This window comes from Eptesicus fuscus, chromosome 3 (assembly GCF_027574615.1).
Source record: "Eptesicus fuscus isolate TK198812 chromosome 3, DD_ASM_mEF_20220401, whole genome shotgun sequence".
Taxonomy (NCBI): Eukaryota; Metazoa; Chordata; class Mammalia; order Chiroptera; family Vespertilionidae; genus Eptesicus; species Eptesicus fuscus.
The window spans coordinates 90,392,048-90,415,967 of NC_072475.1; the positions used below are offsets into that span (position 1 = coordinate 90,392,048).

At 36.7% G+C, this 23,920-nt stretch overlaps 1 protein-coding gene across 1 annotated transcript in view; it reads right to left on the reverse strand.

Moving 5' to 3' along the window:
• The window catches only part of CADM2 (cell adhesion molecule 2), a gene marked incomplete at its 5' end in the record, with an annotated part of 281,026 nt that overhangs the window by 182,832 nt on the left and 74,274 nt on the right, over positions 1–23,920 (reverse strand). The window lies entirely within an intron of this gene.

A 23,920-nucleotide genomic window follows, 5' to 3' on the forward strand; every position in this document is an offset into this window, starting at 1 on the left:
TAGGTGCTCCTTAAGGTTCTCAGAAATAACTTTTTAATTAAATGATTGCATCTAGTACATTACTGTGGATGAGGTAGATGATATTGATAAAAGTGGCTTTCCTCCACAAAGTCTTTCATGAAATGCTAATGCCAAATAAAACCCATAGCCTTAACTGTTTTGGCTCAGTGGATAGAGCATCGGCTTGTGGACTGAAGAGTCCCAGGTTTGATACTGGCCAAAATCATGTACCTTGGTTGCAGGCACATCCCCAGTAGGGGTTGTGCAGAAGGCAGCTGATCAATGTCTCTAACACTCTATCCCTCTTCCTTCCTCTCTGTAAAAAATTGATAAAATATATTTTTTTAAAAAGAAAAACTATAAACAAAAGGACTCACTTCTATGGACAGATAAATTTGGGAAAACTATGGCTGCTGCATTTCTTCCAAGAAACTAACAGTGAACATTAGCATATTAAAAGCTCTCCACAGTACAGATCCCTATTGAAGTTCATTTAAACCAGAACTGACATTCAGCTGGAGAGCACCTGTAAGGTACCAGATGTTAAAATCTCTTCTGATTCATTGGTACCTCTGCTGTACTGTCTGTTAAATATTTTTTATATATCCATTAGTTAAAACCACCTATTCTGTTATACAACACTTGTTTTCACAGAAATCATACTTCTCTTCACTCAGTTTACCAGAAATGATTAAAAAGTTAAATCATTATATATTTCACTAAGTACAGCTATACAACCTGGAATTAAGCAAGAGGCACTGATGAATTAGTCTAAAACAGTGATGGCGAACCTATGACACGAGTGTCAGCACTGACACGCGTAGCCATTTCTGATGACACGCGGCCACTGAGGCGGCCGCATGCCGAGGATGAAACATTTGCTGCTCCTGAGGATGAAACATTTGCGAAATAATGTTTTTTTCCTCAAAGTGACACACTACCAGAGTTATGCTCAGTTTTTTGGCGAAGTTTGACATACCAAGCTCAAAAAGTTGCCCATCACTGGTCTAAAAGGTAGAAAGAGAAAGGAGAACCGGTTAAGAACACCAGGTCCTAAGGAACAACATGGAAGCAAACAATAGTGAAAGGCAATGAAGACCTGGCTTCTACCAACCACAATCTCACAACAGCAAGTGGCTGAGGTACACTAATTTTTAGTGCTGAATAAATTGAAGTTCCAACAGCAACATCACAAGTAAGGGGGATCAAGAGGGAGCATCAGTGACAAGAGTCCATGGGAAGTGAACTATATCCCCAATGGGCTGGAGACTCCTTTCCCTACAAAGAGAAAATAGCTGCTTGGAAACAAGGGCAGCAGGGCAGCCCCTGAAGTAACCAGCCTTGAATGTGATCTCTCAATAAGCTACAGGACTATTGACCCCACTTAGACCAACCAGGCAGCCTGGCCTGAGGGAGCAACTCTGCCCACTTAGGTGGCATCAGTAGACATCTGTGCAATTTCCAGTGGAACTAGACAACTCAAGCTGACCAAATAAAACTACCAAGATTCTGACAAATTTGTGTAACTACAGTCTGCGAATGTACTCTAGGATCTGTGTGCTAAACCTAATTAGGATGACTGCCTCATAGAACAGGACATTTAAATAGAGTTCAGAATCTTCTAACTTAATATCCAAAATGTCCAGAATGTAATGATTATGATATTTATGCTGCTGCTGCTGCTGCTGCTGCTGATGATGATGATGATAAAACTCTGGTCACACCAAATTCCAAAAAAATCCTAACTTGAATAAGAGAACATAATCAACAGATGTCAACACTGAGTTGAAATACATATTGAAATTATCTAACAAAGAATTTCAAAAGCTATTTTATTAAAATAATTTAACAAGTAATAAGTTTCTTCAAATATATTTTTAAAATATTAGCAAAGAAAAATAAGTTATAAAAATGAACCAAATGAGGGGGAAGAACCAAGATGGTGGAATATGTAAAACAGTACTTGCCGCCTCTCATAACCACTTCAAAATTAGAACTAAAATACAGAATAACCATCATCCAGAACTGCCTGAAATCTGGCTGAATGGAAGTCCTAACTAAAGAATTAAAGAAGAAAGCACATTGAGACTGGTAGGAGTGGTAGAGGTATTGAATGGGCTGGTTTGACACCATGTGTGGCATTTTTCTTAATCAGGACGGATATCTAGCTGCAGAGCCTCCCATGAGGAGCAAGAGTTCCCAGCCCCACACCAGACCCCCATCCCAGGGGTCCAATGTTAGGAAGAGAAGTCCCTGTAACTTTGGGCGGATAAAAACCAGTGGGGATTATGGCTGGGGGACATGGAGACTGCTGGAGTTCTAGGTGTTCCTCTTAAAGGGCCAGTGCAAGGACTTACTCAGACTCACTCCCTCTGAACTCCAGCATTGGTTCAGTAGCTTGAGGGGGTCCAGGAACATATGAGATGGATCTGGATTATCTGGTATTGGAGCAAGAACTTGGGAGTGGCTTTCTCCTATACAGGAATGCTCACAGTGGTCATTGTCCCTATGCTGAGACTTCCCCTTTCACAGAGCTGACTGGCAGGGGCCAAATCTGAGTCTCCATCAACCTGTCTTAAACTATTCACTTCACCCTGGTGATTCCTTGAGACCGCCCCCCCCTCACTACCCAATTTGTAGCCTCACCCAAGCTTTTTGCAGAGTATTTCCATATGAATGACCTGTCCTAACTGAATTCAGACTTTCCTAAAATCTCTCAAATAGCCCCATACCATTCAATAAGAGGCCCCAGGCCTGGAACTAGCAGAAGCCTGCATCATTTCACAGCTTGGCCTCTCCTGGGCACTTTCAAGACTAACACAAGTAGTAGCCATCTTCAGATCACTCTGTAGCTCCTGACCAGTGACCCCTGGCAGAACATAGGCAGTAGCTGAATTTGCACCATCAGGGGGGCTCCAGAGCAAATGCACCTGGTGAACAGCTTCAGACCATGTCAGATTATAATTCTACATATCCACAAGCAACACATTCATGGGGTAGACTCAATGAGCACCAAAGCCCCACTGAAGCAAGTCCTATTCCAGAGGGGTATCTCCTGCACAGCAGTTTTCCCACTGTAGTCACATCTGGTACTCAGAACCAAGTGGCCCAGGGTCAATTCCTCACAGTGACACCAACAGTAATCAAGGCTCAACTACAATAAGACAGTGCACACAGACTATACAGGTTACTGGGAAGGCTGAGCCACAGGGCCCTATAGGACACTTACTACGCAAGGCCACTCTACCAATTCTAGGAGACACATCAGCTCTACCTAATACATGGAAACAAACACAGGGAAGGAGTCAAAATGCAGAGACAAAACAAACAAACAAACAAAAACATGTCACAAATAAAAGAACAAAATAAATCTCCAGGGAAAACAAACAAACAAAACTTAAGTGAAATGGTTACAATCAAATTGCTAGATACAGAGTTCAAAACAATGGTTATAAGAATGCTCAAGGATTGCCGAAACCGGTTTGGCTCAGTGGATAGAGCGTCGGCCTGCGGACTCAAGGGTCCCAGGTTCGATTCCGGTCAAGGGCATGTACCTTGGTTGTGGGCACATCCCCAGTAGGGGGTGTGCAAGAGGCAGCTGATCGATGTTTCTCTATCATCGATGTTTCTAACTCTCTATCCCTCTCTCTTCCTCTCTGTAAAAAAAATCAATAAAATATATTAAAAAGAATGCTCAAGGATCATAATGAGAGCTCCAAGAGACTTAGTGAGAATTTCAAAGATCTTAATGAGAATTTCAAAGAAATTAGTGAGAATGTCAAAGACATGAAAAGGGACCAGTCAGAAATGAAGGATACACTAACTGAAAAGAAAAATAATTTAGTGGGAATCAACAATGGAGAAGAGATGCAAAGAATCAAATCAGTAATTTGGGATATGAAAAAGCAAATACACCCAACCAGAAGAGCAAAATGAAAGAAAAAAAGAATCTAAAAATATGAAGATAACATAAGGAGCCTCTAAGATACCAATGTTCACATCATGTGGGTGCCAGAAAGAGAAGATAAAGAGCAAGATATTGAAAACCTATTTGAAGAAGTAATGACAGAAGACTTCCCCTACCCAGTGAAAGAAATAAACTTACAAGTCAAGGAAGCACAGAGAGCCCCAAACAAGAGGAACCCAAAGAGGTCCACCCCAAGAAATAATAATTAAAATGCCAAAGGTTAAAGACAAAATTTTAAAAGCAACAAGATAATGCATTTAGTTACCTACAAGGGAGCACCCATACTACTGTCAACTGATTTCTCAACAGAAACTTTGCAGGCCAGAAGGGAGTGGCAAGAAATTTTCAAAATGATGAATAGCAAGGACCTGCAACCAAGATTTCTACCCAGCAAAACTATCGCTTAGAATTGAAGGTCCTATAAAGAGCTTCACAGACAAGAAAAAGCTGAAGTAGTTAATCATCACCAAACCAGTATCACATGAAATGTTGGAGGGTATGAAGAAGAAGAAGAAGAAGAAGAAGAAGAAGAAGAAGAAGAAGAAGAAGAAGAAGAAATATGAACAAAAATATGTCAATAAATACATGTCTATTAACAATTGAATCTAAAACTCCAAATAAACGAACAAGGAATCTAATGAACAAAATAAACTGATGAATAAAATAGAACCAAAGGCATGAAAACATGGAACAGACTGACGAATTTCAGAGGAAAGGGGGGAGCCAAGGAAGAGATTAACCAAATAACTTATATGTGTTTATGCATTGCCTACGGACACAAACAATAGGGTGGTGAAGACCAGGGGTGGGGCAGGAACCATGTAGAGGGGGACAATAGAGAAAAAAGGAAGACATCTGTAATACTCTCAACAATATCTTTTTAAAAGAACTAAATGAAAATTATAGAAATTAAAACATAGTGACCAAACTCACTGGATTGGCTCAGAAGTACAATGGAGATGACAAAGGATAGAATCAGTGAACTTAAGGACAGAACAATAGAATTTACTCAATCAAAACAAAAGAGAAAAGTAAATTTTAAAAAAATAGCAGAGCCTTAGAGACATTTGGGGCAATAACAAAATATTCAACATTGGTATCATAAGAGTTCTAAGAGAGTTGGGCTGAATCAATATTTGAGGAAATAATGGTTGAAAACTTTGCAAATTTGGCAAAAGAGATAAATGTAGAGAATACAAAGACAATCAACTATCAAAGAGGATAAACCCAAAGATCAAATGTCTGAAATCCAGACAAAGAAAAAAAAAATCTGGAAAGCAGCCAGAGATAAAGACATATTACCTATAGGAGAACACCAATTCAAATGACAATAGATTTCTTATTTGAAATCATGGAGGGAAGAAAGAGTGGTGCATTTTTTCAAAATAACTGTCAATGATTGATTTGTATCCAGTGAAACTAACCTTCAGGAAATAAATATATTCTTAAAAGAAGGAAAACTAATAACATATGTTTCCTGCAGATTTGTCTTAAACATTTTTAAGAAAGTTTATTTAAACAGAAAAGAAGAGGTCTTGGAGCATCAAAAAGGAAGAAAGAACAACTGAAAGATTAAAAATATGGGTAAGTAAATATAATATTGACTGCCGTACTCTTTCTGATTTTCTCTTATATACTGGTTGAAACAAATTATAACATCAATTGATGCCATGTTCAACATTTGTAGAAGGAATAGTCAAGAGAAGTATAAAATGAGTAGGACAAAGGGACCTAATGGAAGTAGGTTTCCATACTATACCCAAAATGGTAAAACATTGCTATTAGTGAGCTACAATAGTTCACATATGTATATTTCAGTACATGGAAGAACTACTAAGAAAATATGCAAAGTGATGCATTCAAAAAATATGAAAATAAATTGAGATGGAAGACATTTATACAGTGTCTTTAAATAAAATTATAGAGATTAAGAAGAGATTAGTAGTTACCAAAGGAAAAGGATAGTAAGGAGTGAAGGGAAGTAGGAGGAAAATGAATACTATATAATAAAAGGGTAATATGCAAATCGACCAAAACACAGAACAAGTGGTCATTATGACATGCACTGAACAACAGGGGGCAGACGCTCAACACAGGAGCTGCCCCCTGGTCGTCAGTGTGCTCCCACAGGGGGAGCACCGCTCAACCAGAAGCTGGGCTCACTGCTAACAAGTGTAGCAGCAGTGGCAGGAACCTCTCCACCTCCGTGGCAGCACTAAAGATGTCTGACAGCCATCAATGGGACATTTCCCGAGGGCTCTTGGACTGAGAGGATGCAGGCCAGTCTGAGGGACCCCCCAGCCCGAGTGCCCGAATTTGTGCATTGGGCCTCTAGTATGGTTATAAAAGAACAACACATAGACATTTTTTTTTCTTGGTTTAATCCCTTCACCCTTCTCACCCAGCCCCCAAAACAGTCTCCTTGGACAGCTGTCAGTATATTTTCTGTATCTATGTCTGTTTCCACTTTGTTAGTTTTTTGTTTTGTTTTGTTTTTCATTAGAATCCACATAAGAGAAATCATATGGTACTTGACTGTCACTGACTGGCTTATTTCACATAGCATAAGACAATAGTATGGTGATTGCCAGAGGGAACAGTATAGTGAAGAGAGGTAGAACAAGGTAAATGGGGTATAAATGGTGAGGTAAGAAGACTTGATTTGGCAAACACAAAATAAAATATACAGATGATGTATTATAGAATTGTACACTTGAAACCTATGTAATTTTATTAACTGATATTACCCCAATAAATTCAATCAAAAAAAGAACAGCTCAAAGAATGCCTGTAGTGATGAAAGTATTTTGTATCTTGACAATGGCGATGGATACATGAACCTACACATGTAATAAAATGCATGGAAATAAACACACATACAAACACACAAACATATAAAAAAGATGAAATCCAAATAAGACTGGTGAATTATATTATTGTCAATTCCCTAATTGTGATGATATTTGCAGTATTTTATTTCACTGGAGGGTATATGAGATTTCTTTGAGTTATTCGTACAATTAGATATGAATCTACAATAAAAACACAATTAAAACATTTTACATTCATTTGATCAAGTATGGGAAATTATGAGGATATCATAACTTAAAATTCATTGTACACATTTGCCATCCAGGAAGAGAGAGATCCCAAGTGCCATAAAGTCTTAAATTACTGAAGCTTCCCTGTGTGCTTTCTGAAAGAGTAGGCATTATAAAATATTAAGATTTGGGGAAACTCTAAATTTTCATGACTTTAATGTATTTTTAAAAACCATCCTCTCACATACTCAAATAACACATACGTAATGATTGTAGTCCCTCTGCTACCATTCTCTGTTGACTCTAATTTCATAAGGAGACATATTGCAAATATTTTAAAACTGATTTTTATTGAATATAAAATATAAGGCAACTTTGATCATGATTGTGTTCGCAATTCCATTAGGATACACAGGCATTTTCAAAAATGTCTCTTTCATGTTCTATCTCCTAAATATCCTAATATATATGCCTTGTTCAGATGCTACAGGAAAACAGTGGGGCACAGATTTGTCATTTCCCCATAGGACTTCATGCTATTTCAACTACTTTTCAAAACCATGATTTATTTTTTTAAAAAAATATTTATCACAATTTCTTGGTTTTTAAAAAAGAGGTCACCAAAAGGGAAAGCCTCAGGCTCCTGCCATGATACTGTATGGATAAAACATGTTACACACCCACTGTGTTCAATTTCATTTCCTCTAACACAAGCCCCACTGACAAAGAGATAGAACTTTCAATGTTAGTGAATTTTGGCAAAAGAAACTTAACTCTTTTTTCTCAGTTTATTTTGTGGAAATTGTATAACATCACTGAAGACAAACTGAATTACTCAATACATACAAATAAAAATTTTACATTTAAATCATTTTCCTCGAGTAAAGCTAGAAGTACTGACTTTCGAATTAAATTATCTGCTCTAGGTATTTATATGAGGTCAAATTTTCTGTGGATACTAATTCTTGATTCATTTACATATTTGGAATATGATGACAAATGAATAATATCAAGTTTTTAAAGTACCTTAAAATAAATATACAATGATATAAAAATATTTTTGGTTTGGAATCCTTATGAGATACTAAATATTTTAGTGTCTGAAATGTCTCAATTGATGAAGCTCACCAATCAGATAATATTTTGAGTTGTTTTATGATTACTCCCAGCCTTGACTAAAAAGAGTAGACTCTGAAAGGCAGAAAAGCTGCACTTTTATTTAAACTCTGTTATTGATTAACCATAAGAATCTAGGCAAGTCACTTAAATATGATGCACCTCAGTCTACTGATTGTTACGTGCAGGTAATAATTTAGTAAAAGTATAAGGAATATGGTTTAGAGAACTGAAATATATGAATATATATCTAAAACCTAAAAACATATTCCCCCAAACCAAGAAACTGACGCAATTGGTATTGTTTTTATAATAATAAATGATTATTTGTTACGTAACTATCCTTGATAATTCATTTGCCACAACAAAAGAGCTGCTTAAATGAACATTTTAAACAAATCTTACATTTACAACATTCATCTTTTCCAGTTTGTAAATATTTATGATGTCATCCACAGTTCACTTTATCATAGCATTTCAAGTATGAAAGAATACGGGAAAACCTAGAATAGTTCAAAGAGGGATATAATATAACTCAGTGGGTTTCCTGTGAGCAGGATCCTTGTCTTGCTCATCTCAGCATCCTGCACCATCACTATCTGCACAGGGGGTATTCTGTGAATGGCTATTGAATTGAAACTAAGAGCCAAACTCTGTCTGTACATGATAAGAGCAGAGGGAAAAAGAATGGAACTAGGAAGTCCTCTTCGATATATCTCCACAGGCTTCCCCATGGGAGAGAAGAAAAAAAAGAAGAAGAAAAAAGGTGTCCCATTTAGACACTGTTGAGCATAAAAAAGTTAGAAATATCATGCTACAAAAATTTTTAACAAAATAATAGTTCTTTGGGAAATGGTTTGAAACACTGAATGAGTGATCTCTGAAACTATTGTCATGCTACCTTACAGTTTCCAAAAGAACACAAAAGGTAGTAGTTCACCAGAGCCAATTTATATTATTTAACTTCTACACAGTAAGTCCCAACTATATAGTGAAACTAAATAAAGGATTATAATATTTTCAGTGGCAGTGAATATAATCTTTAAAAAATTCTTTGAGAACATAGAATGTTCCTCATTATTTAAATACCTTTCTAAAAAAAGAAATACTTAGTCCAGCTGGTATGTCTCAGTGGTTGAGTATTGACCTATGAACCAGGAAGTATGGTTTGATTCCGTCAGGGCATATCCTCAGTGTGGGGTATACAGGAGCAGATCAATGATACTTTCTCATCATTTATGTTTCTATCTCTATCTCCCTGTCCCTTCCCCTCTGAAATCAATAAAAATATACATTTAAAAATAAAATAAACACTCAAAGATTTAATTTAAAATAAAGATTTTGACCATTATCACAAGAATAACTGAAGAAAAAAATGAGAATTTAAAAAACAAATAAAAAATAAATGAAGATGTGTAATAAAATGTTGAAAGATAATTGTTCACACATCATGGAGATTAAAAATGAGCTAATAGGATAAGTAGGCTACTCTGAAGTCATGCCTCTTCAGATATTAGGTGCCTGCCACCCACTAGTGAGGTGATTTAACAGATTCAAAACTGAGTTCTGGAGGATTTAACCTTAACTGCAAATAAGAAGTGTGGACCAATGAGGAAGAAACTATTAAACAGTACTTAACTCTGGATAAAAATATTTTTTCAATATGCCACTGGTTCTAAATGGTTTATCAATCATACAAGTGCATATTTGGGATTTGTGCAAAGTAAAATAAAAATTCCTAAGAAAATTACTTGGAGGATTTTAGTTACACTTTATAATTATTTCTAACAAAAGTTACTAGCATAATTAATAAATTGTATATTAATTACTTTTAAACCAATTAACTTAATGATATTAGTACTACTAAATTTATCTGGCATTATTCATTTAAGAATCCAATAGCAATTTGTACATACTTGCTTAAGAAAGTTTTCCTTTCTTAAGAGTTATGACATTTATAAAGGTGATGATATACTTCTTACTAGACACATTTTCAAATATCATTAAATTGGTTTTCAGTGACTAATAATTCATGTCACGTTTTAGAGTGCTTAAATAATAATAAAAAATATTTCGTGATATAATCACTTTAAAATGACTACTAAAATGCAGCAAGTAACAACCTCATTGTTTTCACATTTTTTTTCCTGGTTCATCCATTTAACCTAAAACTTCCCCAAATAAGTATAATGTTATATCTCTGTATTTTCCACCAGGCTTCACACATATTATGGTACATACAGTACAGATGCTCATTAATAATTTATTGGATTAAATTTAATATGTGTATCATCAGTCTTTTTCATATAACCTATATATATGAAAGGCAAATATGCTAAGTGCCTGACCGTGTGACCGGTCACTATGATGTGCACTGACCACCAGGGGACAGACACTCAATGCAGGAGCTGCTGAGCTGCAGCGACTTGGCAGTGGCAATTCTTGGGTGACACACCCCAAAACCAGAGAGGAGAGAGCCCAATTCCTTGTGGGGCTACATAATTCCACCTTTGGCCATGGGTTATGTTGTTGCTGTGGCACTCTGGGGCCTGAATCTAGTTTACTGTACACTTGCATTTGCTTTCCATACCCTGTACAACAGCAACTTTGCAGAGTGCCCTCTCGCACTCCGGGACCCCTCAGGGGATGTTGGAGAGCCAGCTGGTTTTGGCCGGATCCCCAAAGGCCAGGCCAAGAGACCCCCACCTGCCAGAAGGACCCTACTCACTCCACAGATGCAGGGAAGAGACTGCAGGAGGTTGGCTCCAGGGCGTGTCTGGCCCATCTTGCCCAGTCCCATCTCACTGGCGACCTTCTAATTAATTTCCTTTCAATGTGCATGAATCCATGCACCAGGTCACTAGTATTCTATAATTTTACAGAATAAAATCATTTTAGAAAATTACATATATTAAGTGAATATTATATACTGAATGATCCATCTATATTAATAAAAGAGTAATATGCTAATTAGACCAGGAGACCTTCCTGACATCCTTCTGGACAAAGCCATGGTGGTGGGGCCGAGGCAGAAGTAGTTAGGGGTGATCAGGCTGGCAGGTGGGGGCAGTTGGGGCAACCATGCCAGCAGGGGGGGCAGTTGGGGGCAAGTAGGCTGGCAGGTGGAACAGTTGGGGGTGAGCTGGCTGGCAGGGGGGCAGTTGGGGACCATGAGGCCAGCAGGGAGGGGCCATTGGGGGCAATCAGGCCAGCAAGGGGGACAGTTGGGGGCAAACAGGACTATAGGCAGAGTGGTTAGGAGCGATCAGGAGGCAGGCAGGTGAGTGGTTAGGAGTCAGCGGTACCAGATAGCGAGAGGGATGTACGACTGCCAGTTCACAAGGATCGGCCCTAACCCAGCATTGGACATCCCCAGAGGGGTCCCAGATTGGAGAGGGTGCAGGCTGGGCTGAGGGACACCACCCCCTCCCCCATGCACGGATTTTGTGCACTGGGCCACTATTATATATATAAAAGCCTAAGTGACCATCCAACCATCCAACCAGTAACTATGATGTGCACTGACCACCAGGGGGCAGACACTCAATGCAGGAGCTGCTGAGCTGCAATTACTTGGCAGCTGCAGTTCCCAGGTGATGCACCCAGAACCAGAGAGGAGGGAGCCTGATTCCAGGATGAGTCACCAGAGAACCGCCCTCTCGCAATCCAGCACCTCTCAGGGGATATCTGAGAGTCGGTTTTGGCCCAATTCCCATAGGCCAGGCTGAGGGACAGCACCAGTGTACGAATCCGTGCACCGGGCCTCTAGTTTTATTATAATTCACTATATTTTATAGACAAACAGGAAAGGAAAACCCCCCATCAACATGATAAGAGTCAATTTAAATGTCAGCTTGTCTAAATTCTCAATGTTGAGCACAAGTTTCCAAAAGCATATCATTCTACAGCCATAGGATTTAGTCAAAACAAGCATTGCATACATTTAAACATTTAAAAAAATACGTTTATTACCTAAACAGTAACTAAAGTAAGTTTAACATTACGGATGTAATGAGTTCTCAAGAACCATAGGTGTGTCAGCCTTTATTCTCCAGAAGGCTGTTACCAGCATTTTAGATGTGTCAGTACAATAAGGCAAGTTCTGCCTATGGGAGAGATCTAAGAGTGCTGCCCATGGCCTTTGGTTCATATTGAGTTTTATTTTGCAGTCTGCTGTCTGATGATAGACTCTTTCTCATGATTTGGCATTATTGTTGAAAGGTTGCCCAGCCCAGCACTCTACTCCCGCCCCCTAACATCTTCAAAAGGCTCTCTGCACACTGTCCACCTATACCTGTGATAACTGCCAGCCTGCTTTGCCCCTACTAATTTCTCTAGAACTGATCACTAACCAACTTGACTCATGCACTCTGCTAGCCCCTATTTTTTTTTCAGCTGAAATATCCACTATTCTGAAGGGTAAGAAAAGGACAAAGAATGAAAACTGCAGTGAGGTCAGCTTTGCTTTGGTATACTAGAATGATTTTTCTGTTAATTATATCTGTAACCTAATAAATTGGGAAAAATAAGTCAAATACGTTCTAATAAAGCTTCTAATGGGCCACAGATACAATGCTTAACTCTTGTTAGAACTTACAAATCATCTATTTACTTCTATGATGTCAAAATATGCCTCTAGATGTTACATAATGGGAAACATAAACAAATCTAGCCACTCTTGTTCTTATACTAGAAGTATTATTTTCTGTAATAGTCCAAATATTTTATTTATTAATATAATACTGATCAGTATAATAAAATATTGATTATGATCAGTGTGTTATTTGTGATAGTACTATGAATTGCCATGAATAAATGAATTAATACATGCAGACAGAATAAAATCTCAAGCTAGTAAATCATTTTTTGTGGTTATTGTTTTACAGACATACAACCTAAAACAATCTAAATCAATCTTCTGGAAAATTGGTAAAAAACAACCATTGCTCTAGAGCTGATATTTGGTATACCAAGTTTCAGCTTGGACTGAATTTTTATTAAAACCATAGTAAATGGAATTTTAGAATAGAAATATGAACAGAATCCAAACAATAAATCTGGAAACTATGTCACTATTTGAAGGAAGCTTTCTAGTGGTATAATTTCAAGTTATAAACCCCAGCCTCTTTTACTTCAAATATTTGAAAACAAGAAAGTACCTATTTTCATTCCTGCACTTGCAGTATATTTTTATGAAACATTTGAAAAAAAAATGTTGCCACACTAAAATGTACTACTAAAGCAATACACTTGGGTATGGAAAAGTTATCAATATGCTTATGGAATGAATGTAAGTTGAATGACATTGTTACTTTTGACCTTCTTGCTACATCTTGCCCCTCTTCCTCAGAGTGTCCTCCTCATGATCTGTCCTGATGGAAACTCCTCTACTATTTTACTCTATTGAATTCCTAAAGCCCTGCACAGAGACCACCACACAATATACCTCTACACCTACCCTGATTGTTTTCTATAACAGTAAAACTTTTATGTGACATAATATGCAATCTAGTTTCCCATCCCTCCTCAAAATGCCTAATAATTTATAAATTCATGAGCATTTGTTCAAATAGGGTGTGCAGTCTATGTCTTTTTACTCAAGGAATATATTTCTCTGCATGTCTCCAGGGCATACTTATTATTCAACTTAATTACCATATTGCCCACCTCTAACCACATTCATATTTCCTTTAAGTTTCCAGGACAGACAATGAGAAATTAAAGGTAAACATTATATAGTCATATATGGTCTATTATTTATAGGCAGTTAGTTAGCATTAATCTTATTATACAACTAGAGGCCCCATGCATGAAATTTGTGCACGGGTGGGTCCCTAGGCCTGGCCGATGATCAGGGCCAATTAGGGCCTTCCGGGTGCCAGCCGGGGCCTTCCTTCCCTGGCTGCTGGCTGCTGCCTGGGGCCTTTCTTCGTTCCACGCCATCATCTGGTGGTTAGTGCATGTCAATGTCATAGCGAGTGACCAAACTCCTGGTATCCCAGTCGAACTCCCTAGGGGTCACTTTGCATATTAGCCTTTTATATATATATATAGACTAGAGGCCCGGTGCACAAAAATTTATGCACTAGGGGTAGGAGGGTCCCTAAGCCCAGCCTGCACTCTCTCACAATCTGGAACCCCTCGGGTAGGGTCCCTAGGCCTGGCTTGAGATCAGGGCCTATTGGGGCTTTCCTTCCCCCAGCTGCAGGCAGCTGGCCCCACCCCTGCCGCTGCCACTGCTTTCCATCTGTGCAGCACTGCCCCCCCTCCCCTGCCACTGGTGGCCTCCTTCTATAGGTGACAGGTGTGGGTGTGATGGCTCGGCTGGCCTGGGCCTCTTTCTGCTGGGCAATCACTGGCCACAGAGTAGCTGCCGGTGGCATGGGCCTTCCTCTTTCTTTGCTGGGGGGGTAGGGCCAGTCCTGTGAGGGGCCGTCTTCCTACCTGATCACCCCTAACCACTTGCCTGCCTACCTGATCACCCCTAACCACTGGCCTGCCTACCTAATCACCCCTAACCACTCTGCCTGCCTGCCTGATTGCCCCTAACTGTTTGTTGGGGACAGGGCCAGACTGGAAAGGGGCCATAGTGTTTCTGGTGTCTGGTCATTCCGGTCATTACACTTATGGTGGCTGGCCTTTCATTATATAGGACTAGAGGCCAGGTGCATGAAAATTCAGGCACTGGAGGGGGCGTCCCTCAGCCCGGCCTGCCCCTCTCACAGTCCAGGAGCCCTTAGGGGTGAGAGGCAACCTGACAATCAAGGGAAGGCGACACCCCATCACACCTCTGCTGCTGCCACTGCCAGCAGTGCAAGCCTCAGCCAGCCTGGTTACCTGAGCCTCAGGAGGCCCTGGGCAGCTGGACAGCTGCCATTTGAGGCTTGCCTGTGCCTCGGGCCAGCTCTGGGCAGCTGGGAGGATGAGAGGACTGGGGGACTCTGGAAGCAGGTGTGCGGCAGGGCTGGGCCAAACCGGGCCTGACTTTGCCACACACCTGCCGCCCCGGAGGGCCTGAGAGGACTGGGTGCTGCCATCTTGTGTCTGTTGGCGCCACCATCTTTGAGAGTGTGGCAGTCAATTAGCATATTCCCTCCTTATTGGCTGTGGGTGCCTCCATCTTTGCTATGGTGTGAGGGTCAATTAGCATATTCCCTCTTTATTAGATAGGATAATCACCTGTATTATCTAGCCATGAATGAGACTGTCTCTTTTTTTGTTTTGTTTTGTTTTTTTTAATTGTTGACAGTAGTACAGATGTCCTCCAATCCCTCCGCCTTTATTCCCCTCCTCCCATCCAGGCCTTCATGCCAGGCCTTCACCACACTATTTACTGAGACTGTTTCTTAATGGTCCACAGTAATATTGGATAAGAGAGCCAATGCATAAGTAAAAATGCAAATGAATAAATAAAATGCTAGGTGCATCAAGTCATAAAGTGAAATGAGTAAGGAGAGTATGCTCTAGAAAAAAAATGTCATTTTAATGCAAAAATTACTGAAAATTTTTTGTTCTAGTAGGTTTCCTTGCATCTGATAAATTTTAATTTTGTAAAATTTGATGTCAAAGGAGTTTACAGGATTTATTTTTAGGCTCTAAATTTTTAGATTAATAATTTTTTGCCTATATTGTACCAAAGTATCATTAAAATGACTAAAATAAATAAAAATACAATAAACATTTCCACAATTCAAACAAAACAAAAGTCATTTTTCTAAGACCCCATCCTAAATCTCTTTGGGCATTTTAATATGATTTGAATTATGTAATTGAATTTTTTTAAGTCTGAGACAGTTGAATTGTCATCCTATATTTTAGAGTGGTCTATGACTACAAAACTTCTAATCTATGCTTTCAAAAATTGAAAATGCACTCCTCTTAAAGAAAGTAAGTAGGTTTATCCACTCTTACTTTGACTTTGTCATAAACAAAAAGAACTTTTAAAAGCCGAAGCAAATATACTTAAATCGTTTAAATCTCTAGAAAACCATCTAAATATCATTACACCCACTGATTTTACATTATATTTGCTTTTTGATGTACAGTTGCATTTCAGTGACTTAAAGAACATAAATTTTCTTTAACTCGTAACAGTAAAAGACTTCTCAGGGTCCTTGGTGTAGGGCAATATATACTATAAAAGTATCAGGGGTATAAGCTACCACCTTCAACTTCTGATTGTGAAAGTCTTCTGAGAGTTAGTGAGCCTGGGGAAGCATGTGTAAAAAATTTTACTTGCAGGGTCCTAGAAATACACTACCACTTCCACTCCCAGTCCATGTTCAGGCACATGGCCATACTGTAGGGGGCTGGCAAATGCAGTCTGTGCACAGGAAGGAGAGATATAAGTGAGTAGTTTATGGTTTCCTTGCTATTCCTTGCTATTATGGGTTTAATTGTACCACTATATCTATATGCACTAATGCTTCTGTATAAAAATTAATGTGGATATCCAGAAATGCTGGAAAACAGTAAATAACATACTTTCTCTAAATAGTAATGACTTTGGTGTATGTGATACAAAAATTCAACTTAAGTTACTAAATTATGAAACAGAATTATGAGTCTATCCTTCATGAACACGTTCTCATCAATGCTGACTTGGATTCAACAAAGAAGAAATATCTATAGAGGTAGCATTATAGTGATTTCCTAATGACTATTTTATCCTCAAAGATAAGCGTGACCCTAGTTTTAGAAAATTGGAGGATTTTTTTGTTCATTATCTACTAAATTAAATTAAAAACCATTATTATTTTATCAATTATAATTATGTATTAATTATATACATATTTATGAAATATAATGCACAGTAGTGATTTCATTTTAATTCTGATATCAATTTGAATGCAAAATTTTCTTACAAGATAATATAAATTTTTTCAATTATTAAAAAAACCTAAAATTTCTTTATACAATGGAGTCTTCTAAAATGTGAATTTCTTGTTTGAAAATTCTAAATTAACTCTGACTAAGATAATTATTGAAAATGGAAAATGCTACTACCATAGCCTCCCCATATATTATCATTATGTTCTAATTTCATCTCTTTGACAATCTATAGAATACATTTTGAGAAAAAAATAAAAGTAGTTCCAAGTCCATAAAACATATACAGGTATATTTAAAGTCTGAAAATGATTTTACTAGAAAACACAGAGACATTTAAAGTCCCTTGTAATGACTTTAGGAATTTACCTTTGAATTTTATTTAGGAGTAGCACTTATTACTTTCAATTATAAATTTAATTTGTAAATTTATTCAATTATAAATAATTTCCGATTCAGTGATCAGGAATCACTAACTCAATGATACAGTATAGTCTATGTATACTTTCCTCTATTAAAAAAAAAAAAAAAAAAAAAAACTTCAGTAGATTTTTAAGGTGTTTTATGTTAATGATGATATAATAATTTTAATGGTTTTATTCATCATATTTTAAATTATTTGATATGAATTCAACTCATTCTCATTATGTTGCTCTAAGTAGCTGAATTTTTACACAAAAATATTGTCACATAAATAAATGGTTCAACTAGAACTACTCAGATAATCAAGTGTGTTTTAAAATTTAACTTTATAAAATTAATACACATACACTCAAAATGGTTCTCTGTCTTCTAGGTGTCAGTAGTCCCATCAAACAGATGCAAAATCAAGTATTTAAAAGAGTAACACAAAGTCATGAAGAAGTATGTACACATGTCTAGTTAATGAAGGTGAAATCCTAAAAACATTTATTTTTGACAAGTCAGAAAAAAATAGGAATTTATTATTCTATGTACGTGTGTTTATATCTATAACTGCAATAACTTAGATCAGAGGATTCCTTTTGGCCAGTATCATCTTGCCTGTATAAAAACTGAAAGCCTCTCATTCTTATTAATAGAGTATCTACTCTCTTCAAGAAAAATGGGTTAAGGAGAAAAGAACATATAATTTCTCAGGTAGAAATAGAACATAACAGAAACTTCGTTTTAAAAATTCACATCTAAAATGCTAAAAGATTCAACTATCTGTTGACATGGTATACTCTGCAATTGAGAGAAATCAAATACATATATCATTACTAGTAGTAACATATTGATAAAATGCGTCCTGCAAAAAAGTAGAAATGTCCAATTCTGGCAACTTTAGTCTTCAGAATTTAATTTATACCCTGTTTAAATGACTTACAGAAGTAAAACATTAATTATGTTGTATTATTTACATGAAATGTTCAAATGATACTGTATGTGCAACCACATTGTAGTTTGGTAAGTAAAGACAAGATTTACCAGAAGCCTCGTCATAGCATGAACACCACACAATTGCCGTTAATATATATCTGTTCAATGTCGCCTGCTGGGCGCCTGTGAAACTGTATTGTGGGGTGGGGTCTCAGAAGTATTTAGCATGTGGCCCACGGAGTGTATCAGTCCCCAAAAGGATAAGATTTGACTGTGCGAAGCAAGGGCTCTGCACCTGTCAGGCAAGCAATCGAGAAATGACTCCCATTCTAGAATTCTGCCCAGACTTCAGCAAGGCAGGGACACCATGGACATTTCCTAGGATAAACCACATGTTAGGATACAAAACAAGTCTCAATAAATTTATGAAGATTGAAATCATATCAAGCATCTACTCTGACCATAATGGTGTAAAATTGGGGGGGGGGGGAATGAAAAGCACACTAAGACATGAAGGCTAAACGATATGTCACTAAACAATGAGTGTGTTAAAAATGAGATCAAGGAAGAAATCAAAAGTTACTTTGAAACCAATGACAATAAGAACACAAAAGATGTGGAACAAAGGGAAAGCAGTCGTAAGAGAGAGATTCATGGAATTATAGGCATTCCTCAAGAAACAGGAAAAATCTAAAATAAACTAACTGTTTTTATACTTAAAGGAACTAGGATAAAAACAATAAAGCCCAAAGTGAGTAAAAAATAGGAAATAATAAAGATCAGAACAGAAATAAATAAAATAGACTCTAAAAAATGCGAAAGATCAATGAAACCAAGAGCTAGTTCTTTGGAAGATAAAAAAAGATTGGCAAACCTTTTATCAGACTCACCGAGAGAGAGAGAGAGAGAGAGAGAGAGAGAGAGAGAGAGAGAGAGAGAGAACCCAAATAAATAAAATCAGAAATGAAAGAGGAGAAGTAACAACTGACTACACAGGGGTTGTAAGAAAATATTATGAATACTATATGCCAAAAAACAAAAATTTTGGAAGAAATTGACTAATTCCTAAAAACATACAATCTTCCAAAAACTGAATCAGGAGGTGAGTATAGTATCCACCTAGGATGCTGCCATCTTGATTTCCCTGTGAATATTTTCTTGTTTATTCAAGACAATATTTCCCTAGGTATTTGTCACATGATTTCTTATTTTCCTTTAGAAAGTATCTTTCAGTATTTGATGAAGTTAATAATTTTATACAGCTCACTATTTTCCTGGGTTCATAGAACAAGAAAATGATGTGGTATTTGAAATAAGCAGTTTCTGAAAGTTCTCATTATTTACAAGAACCTACCAAATATTGGGTTTTTTGTAGATATATGAAATATATTTGTCATATCCCACTATAAAGCCACCATGTATAGCCATGTGGTTTAACTACCATTGAATATTTATATTAAAGAAAGAAAAAGACTATATGCCATGTTATTATGAAAATGCATATACAAAGCTACACTGGGAATGAAAAAAAAGTCTGCTTTCATTAGATAGAGAAAACAGCCTTTGGTATTTGTGATTTTGTAACATTACAGGGCCCTATGCCTTTAGAAAACCTTAAATTACTGTTTATAACATAGGGGAAAAATGACTCAAGACTGTATTGTGTACATTTCTAATAATCCGTCTTACCTCCTACAGCCTGAAATTTTAAATTTTAATAGTTCTGCCCTTATTTAGGGGATAAAATAATTATTAGGTGAAATAAATTCTACAGAATACAAACTTTTAAAATCTAGAAACTTGTTAAAACATTTAACAAAATTGCTTTTCTATTTTTGAAATTCAGGCACAACCATAAAATATATAAATATAATACAGATTTCATCAATAATAGCTCATGTATTTCTATGTGTTTAATATTTTTCATTGCCAATGAACATTTGTGAATGAAAGTTTAAAAACTTAATCTTGCTTCCTTCCCTCAATTTTTCTACTTCATAGTAGTTTTCCCCTTCTTATGGGAATGAAATATGTGTGCATCTTTCAGAAAATAATTACTGTCTTTAAAAAACCAGCAAATCAATATTGATTAAGAACATTATTTCTAAAATATCTTAACGCATAAATCAAACATCCAATGGGAATATAGTAAATCTCAGGGCAATAAAATAATTTACTATTTAGAATTTGAAGAATGACATACTACTTTCTAAATTTAAGACATTTAATATACTTTTATTTTTTTATTTCATTAATTTTGTTTTTAATATATTTTTATTCATTTCAGAGAGGAAGGGCAAGGGAGAGAGAGATAGAAACATCAATGATGAGAATCATTGATCGTCTGCCTCCTGCACACCCCCTACTGGGAATTGAGCCCACAACCCAGGCATGTGCCTTTGACTGGAATCATACCCAGGAGCCTTCAGTCCCCAGGCCAAAGCTCTATCCACTGAACCAAACCAGCGAGGGCTTACTTTGTTGATTTAAGTTTTCTTTACCTTAGTTCTCTAAATTTATTTTTAAAGTGCTAATTAATATTAAATGATATCCTAACTTTTAGAAGTCTGTCAATCTGTAAAAAGATGGATAGCACTCAAATTTGCTTGTAACAAATTTTAGCAAAAGGCAGAACCAGTGACTAAAAAGCAAAGGCAACATATTTTAATATGTCACTATAAAGTACACAGCTTTAAAATTTCTTACATGTTTATATTATGCTATATATATAGTTTATTTACACAAATAACATACACAATAATTTATTTATGTAAATTCATATAAATACATACACTTTCATGTACACATGTTGAATATATAAAACATATAAATAAATGAATAAGAGGAAATATGAAATAGAATAAAAGTCCAATGTACAACTAAAATGGTTGAAGCTGAGAACCCTAGGACACATGAGAGTGACTGATAAAAGCTAATTTAATAAAAGTTTTTTAGGAGTTTTATAGAAAAAGATTTTTTTTGCAGTTCACAAAGGTAATATTCTAAAATTCACTGAAAAGAATAAAAACATATGTATCAAATTAGACACATCATTTGAAATCTATAATAAAAAAGCACATTGTGCATGCTTTTTGTGTGTTTTTTTGTTAATCCTCACTTGAGTATATTTTTTTATTGATTTTCAGAGTGGAAAGGAGGGGGAGAGACACAGAGAGAGAAACATCCCCGCATGTGCCCCAACCTCCAACCTGAACCGGGGATCCAGCCTGCAACTGGAATTGAACCCTTGACCCTTCAGTCCACAGGCCGACACTCTATCCACTGAGCTACATTATGTTTTTGTGTTTTTTTTTGCATTATATATAGTGGTTTGGAAGTAACCTTGAAGTTCTACTTTGTAGCTGGGCTGAAATGAGATTTACTATGGAGGTGCCTGGTCACACACTACACTTGTTAGTTCCCAGGAGGGAAATCCATGGTGTGATATACGCTGGTTCAAAGGCTCCTATACTTGCTGACTCCACGGTTTTCATATAAAGCTCTGAGATCTGGACTTTTAGGCTTTGAGTGTGACTTGGTCTTGTAGATGTAGGCGGGTCCAAAAACCATCATACACTGTGGAAAAGTTTCTGGTTCTCTCTTAGAGAGCTTTGACTGAAATAATAAGGACCACATCAAAAGGAAGAGTGTATAAAATAGCTTTCCAGTGCGGGAGAGAATTTAAAAAATACATGTTTCAGAAATAATCTGCTACAAAACTTCATTTGCATTGTACATTCCACAACACACTTAGAACAGTCCTACTATGCAAATACTTTCTGGGAGGTTTCTACTGGGGAAAAAGAAAAAAAAAAAACTTTCAAATACTGAATAAGTGCTGCTTTTCAAAGCAACCAGAATTCTATTCCCTCTGAGCCCCAGAGATCTGACATTGTAATAATCTGTTAGGTAAAATAAAAGCAATATCCTGTATACAAATTGGATCAAAAGTGGCAGTGGTACATTGTATTCAAGGAGGATCAGAATTCACAAGTAAAATACAGGGTTGCCAAAAGTAGGCTTACAATGTGAGTATGCTAAACACAGCATTAATAAAGCTGTTGTAGTAATCATAACCTGCATGATTTTTTCCACAAATGCAAACCTACTTTTGCCAACTCATGTATATGCAGAAGTGGACACAAGGAGAGCTTTGGTAGCAATGCACCATGAAGAATACAGTCATACTGATATCCCAGAAAAATTAGTACCATTGAGATCCCATCTGAGATCTACAGGGCCACACTTATGATTAAACAAAACATACACTGGGGATTGTGCTAGGAGCTAACATATTATCTACCATCCAGTTGTAGGATAAGAAGAGAAGTGAGAGTAATATTCACATATTCAAAGTCATAATGAATTAGATGTGGGTAGACTTCTCCTTATTAAAGATTGATTGAGGCTAAGGTAACTGTTTTTCCAAAAATAAAATATTCTCTTTGTTCCTTATTCAAATCCAGGAGGTAGTTGCTTAGTGAATGGCTACTTGTCTCAGCAACTCCTTATTTTGGAATAAAACCATTTGACTAGCTTTAACCATTAAGAACTGAGTAAAACGGTAAAATTAACTGCTCAGGCTTTTAGGAAGTTGGAAGAGCTTCTCCCCACTCTCATCCATTTCCTGTTTGGAAGCTGGGGCTTCCAAAGCTCTAGGCAATGGGGATGACACAAAATTGACGAGCCCTGGGTGTCTGGATCCCCACAGATTGAAATGCCACAAAATGCTACAGACTTTTTTTGCTGAACAGTACTTCAGAGAGAATTAAAGTTCGATTGCCTTTAACTTTTTAAATGTGCGAGTTTGTTTGTTCATGAAACTAGCATTTCTATAACAAAAATGAGTAAAACAAAATATAACATGGGTTCTACAAAAATACTATTTATCAAAATATAGGGACATAATTCTAAACAATTTTATAGGATTTACTACATAAACCAGAAAATAAATATTAGATAAGTGTTTAGAACCCGCAATGCACTAAAAGAACATAAAACTCTATTTAAAAGCAGCAGAAAGACAGAGAAAAAGTAATTTGAAATGTAATAAAAATAGGATAGAATAAAAAGTAGAGATGAAGATAGAATACAAATATAAAATCATTCAAGTCCAAAGTAAAAGAAGCAGTCAAAGCAATATAAATGTAGTGAAAATGAAAAAAAAAAATGATGTAACCAACTTGAGATGTCTCCAACTGCAGAAGAAATTAGCACATATGACAAGATAACTCTCTCTATATATATTTTTTTCTCCTGTGCACACACACGTGTGTGTATGTGTGTGTGTGTGTGTGTGTGTGTGTGTGTGTGTGTATTCTCAGTTATTTCACAGGGAAGATATTGAGAAAAGTAACACTGTGGCAATTGTAACTAAAGACACATAATACAATATCTATGGTTAAAATTAATTTGTGTTTTCATTTTAAAAGTTATTAAATTCCTAAAATGAAAGGAGCAATTTCATCACAACTTTGAGGATGAAAGGTTATAAGGCCACATTTGTGTAACCAACCAATGTATCTTCCACATGATATTGCTCCAGAAAAAAAAAAAAAGTTAGATATTCTAGGTCCCAGAAAAATACTATCTATTTCCTTTGTTTAAGAAAATAATTTGAAGTTAT